Genomic DNA, 4,468 nt, shown 5'->3' with positions numbered 1-4,468 from the left:
TTGAAAAAGAAAAAAATATATTTTAACAAATTCAGCCTAAGTGTACAGTATTTATGAAGTCTACAGTAGAGTACAACATGTCCTAGGCCTTCACAGTCATGACTCACTCACTGACACCCAGACCAACATCCAGTCCTGCAAGCTCCATTCAGTAAGTGCCCTATACAGGTGTATCATTTTTTATCTTTATACCATAATTTTACGGTACCTTTTCTATGGTTAGATATATTTAGATACACAAGTACTTACCATCTATATATGTAAAAGCCTAAGTGATGACTGGTCACTGTAATGCACACTGAAGTTACAACTGAACGACTGGTCACTGTAATGCACACTGACCACCAGGGGACAAATGCTCAATGCACAGGCATGGAAACATGGAACATACTGATGTATCTCAGAGGGAAGTGAGGGGGTAGGGCTGGAAGAGATTAATCAAAGATCTTATATGCATACTAGATGCCCGGTGCACAGATTTATGCACCGGTGGGGTCCCTCGGCCTGGCCTGCTCCCTCTTGCAATCCAGGATCCCTTAGGAGATGTCAGACTGCCAGTTTCAGCCTGATCCCCAAAGGCCAGGTCAAGGGACCCCACTGGTGCACAGGGTCTCTAGTATGCATATAAGATCTTTGGTTAATCTCTTCTCACCCTCTCCCCTCCTCCCTCCCCCCTTCCATCTGAGATTGATCAGTCTGTTCTATGTTTCCATGCCTGTGCATTAAGCTTCTGCCCCCTGGTGATCAGTGTGCATCATAGCTACCATTTGAATGGTTGAAGGGTCGCTTAGACTTTTCTATATATAGATAAAGAATATAAAATAGGGCTTGTCCACAGTAGGCTACATCTTTAATTCTCTTAAGAATATTATTGGATTTTAAAAAGGCATTTTATACTGCTGTTTGATATGTGCATTATTTTATTTTATTTTTTTGTTAGGAACATGATTGGTGGCTAGTAAGTTCTCTAGGAATGTAGACAGAACTAAAGTGATTTTTTAAAATATAAGAAATCATATGATGCTATCTCAAATATAAAAAGCAATAGCTCATTAACATCTAAAGAAAAAGTTTTCTCTATTCGAGGGGGTTATGTTAAGTGGAGTATTGTCATCCCTTCATTTTGCAGACTGCCATGACAACCATATTTCTTCAGATGCCAAGCTCTTCGTTGTGTGTGAAAGTTCTTGTGTCTCCCAGAGTGAGCTGCCACACCAGGTCTCTAGGTTGGCAATGTGGAGGTCATTCAGAAGCAACAGCTTATGATGGGGGATGGAAGACAGGGCCTGAAGTCTGGATTTAATGAGGAGGTAGGAGATAAGACTGACTCAGTGAACACCAGTCAGCCAAGAGAACTTGGTGGAAGTTTTAGGGGAAAGGACATTCTGTAAGCTAGGCACATGGAATTGTGCTGAGATTCTGATATTATTACTCAGATAAGAAATGAAGAGGTAGGTGAGTACTTTGAATCATAAGGGTGCCCAGTCCAGTCCATCCACTAAAATATCCATCTAAAATATAATTCTGATGATGTCACTCCAAATATTAATTGGCTCTCAATTCCTGTACTCCAGGATGAAATCATCATACCCTTGACTGGCATGCAGGCCTCCACATAATCTGTCCCTTGCCCACTTTTTGTCCAGCCTCACTTCTTACCATTATTGGCTCCTTCTACGCTCCTACTAAAAACACCTCTGTGCCATTACCCATGCTCTGTCTTCTGGCAAAAAAAGCTGTCCCAACCTCCTCACTGCATTCCTATTCATCCCACATGACCTAAGCCAAGCATCTTCTGGAGACAGGTTGGAACCACTCAGAGGATTAATCATTCCTACTTTTGTTAGATTTTAGTATTTCATACTTCAATTATAATATTTACCTAATTTTGTCTTTTTGCCTCTCTCTCTCTCTGTCTCTCTGTGTGTCTCTGTCTCTGTCTCTCTGTCTCTGTCTCTGTCTCTCTCTCTCTCTGTCGCTCTTTTTTTTCACTAAAGCTGGCTTCCAGAAGCTGCAGGCTCCACAAAATCTAGATTCACCCTAGGACATAAATGTAAGGCCTGGGGTTTAATCATAAGGGGGACAGAACTACAAAGGAGACTGAATGTGCTTCCTTGATATGTCTTCTAAACTAAAGTCATGGCCCTGACTGGAAAGTAGTAAGCATCATATAGATTAAGTTTCCTTCCTCTTCTAAAATGTTAGATTTTTAAAAACAAGAACTGTGTTCATTTTTTAATTCCTTCATCAAGCACAGAGCATGGCACTTTGTAAACACTTAAAAATGATTTGCAGACTAAATGAACATTGTGCTAGAGATGTATAAAACATGATATAGAGCTGTTAGATACTTAAAGCAGAGTTGTCCAATAGAAATAATTAAGCAGCCTATGTAATTAAAATTTTCTAGAAGCCTTAAAAAAAACTAGGAAGATGCAGGTAAAATTAATTTTAATCTATTTTATTTAACTCAGGATGTCCAAACTATTATTTCAACAAGTAATCTATATAAAAATGACTAATTACATTCTTCATATTAATCTTTGAAACCCACTGTGTATTTTACATTTATGGCACATCTCAGTTTGGACGGGCTTCTTTCAGGGCTTCACTAGTCACATGTGCAGATACAGAGTATGATTTCAAAAGCTGTGATAGGAAGAAGAAAATACTTTTTGATTGCTTCTCGGCCTTTTGGCTAAGATCAAGTGTAGTATCTGTTCTTATCAGAAAATACTTTTTGATCCAGCAATTTAATGATGGTTATATTGGTGACTTACTTCTAAGTTCTAATAATATTTCCTGCCTTCTAATTAATTACATTAAATTTATGTCAAACTGCCCTTCTCATGCAAACCTTATAGTAAATTGAGAGTGAAAAATGCACAGGTATCAATACTTAAAGGTAAGGGTGGAGGTCAAAGTATTTTTAAAACTGTAGTAGAATAAATGCGTCCTGGGGTCAGGTATTTTAAACATGCAAATAGCATTGTGAAGTCCTGAAAGAGATAGAGTTCTCATTTATGAAGCATTTTAATAACTACAAGACCCTTCAGTTCACAGCAGAATTTCCTGAGCTCATTATATGAAAAAGAGCGTATTGTCTAGTACATTCGGTCCCAGGAAGCTCATCTGCTCCAGCTCCAATAGACGTGAAAGCTGTATGTTTACATGAGAAAAAATTTCATTAGATATCCCTGATGGTAAATTCTGTAGACAGGGAGCCTTGTGTAAATCACTGGTGTGGCTTTGCTGACTTCCTCGTCAAACTCAGGCTGTGTGTCACTGCTCGAAGCAAATTAAATTTTGATGAGCTTGGGAAAATAATTGGGCTATGAATGTTACCCATTACTCAGAGAATTGTAAATGTCCGGAAATGAAACCAAATGATGTAAAATCCAATTAATATTTTGGGGGCAATCAGGACCGTAGATAGATAGAGCAGTCAGGGACCTAAGTCCACCCTCTAATATTTCACACTACAAAATCCCAAGCCCTAAGGAGTTTGAGCAGCTCAACCAAGGTCAGACAAGTAATCTTTGCTCCAACTGGGATTAGGATTCAGTTCTACAGACACCTTAGCTCCACATTTGTTCCCCCTTTTCATGCCCTTGTTTCTCTGCACCTCTTCCTTTCGGCAGCTTTCGCTATTTTTCTGAACTTTGTTACCTTCAGGAGGGAGAGGGAGAGGAAAAAAAACTGAAAACTGCCAGCACCGGCTCCTTCTGTTATGTGGCATATGATAATCACTTCTACTTCCTGCTACAGCAGAATAGAAACGTGATATTATACTATATGTAAATGTCAGCTTTGGGGAAAATACTAATTTTCTGAATGAGAGGCTGATGGAAGTAAAATGAAAAACAAAAAGGTGGGTCACACAACTAAAGGAATCTCAAACAGGAAGGACAGTTCTGCTCAGAACTCAGCTGTTGAGAGAGGTAAATAGCTACTTGATCAATATTGATTTGATTGATTAATTGAAAGAGCTGGCAGAGGAATGATAGGCAGTGCTGGTGGTCCTTTACCAAGGCTTGGGGACTTTTGAATTCAGTGGAGGTTAGGGTTCCTGGGGGCAGAATACAGGGGTGACTTAAACAAGGGGGCATGCGGGCTGGCAGCTTGTCTCCTGTAGATAGACATGGCACAGCATCTTTGGGTCTCAATGCTAGGTCTGCTATTTCCCAGCTGGGTGTCCTTTAAAGAGATTCTTGCTCTCGTTGAAATATGAGGGCAGATCAAGGTGACTGTTGCTGGAGTTTGTATACCAGTCCTATCATCTGAGGATCTGTGGGGAGCCAGTGTGATCGTTCATGAGAAATAGAAGCATTTGAGGACTGAACATGTGTACAGAAACAGGCACATCAGTGCCATTGAAAACTTTGATATGAAGACATGTGACCTTCCCCATCTTTCTTGGTGGCTTAAAATAATAGGCTGAGGGGGCTAACCCCCCCCCGCCCCAGCC

The sequence above is a fragment of the Myotis davidii genome, unplaced genomic scaffold (genome assembly GCF_000327345.1).
Source record: "Myotis davidii unplaced genomic scaffold, ASM32734v1 scaffold98, whole genome shotgun sequence".
NCBI classification, from domain to species: domain Eukaryota; kingdom Metazoa; phylum Chordata; class Mammalia; order Chiroptera; family Vespertilionidae; genus Myotis; species Myotis davidii.
This window is presented reverse-complemented; position numbering follows the sequence as displayed.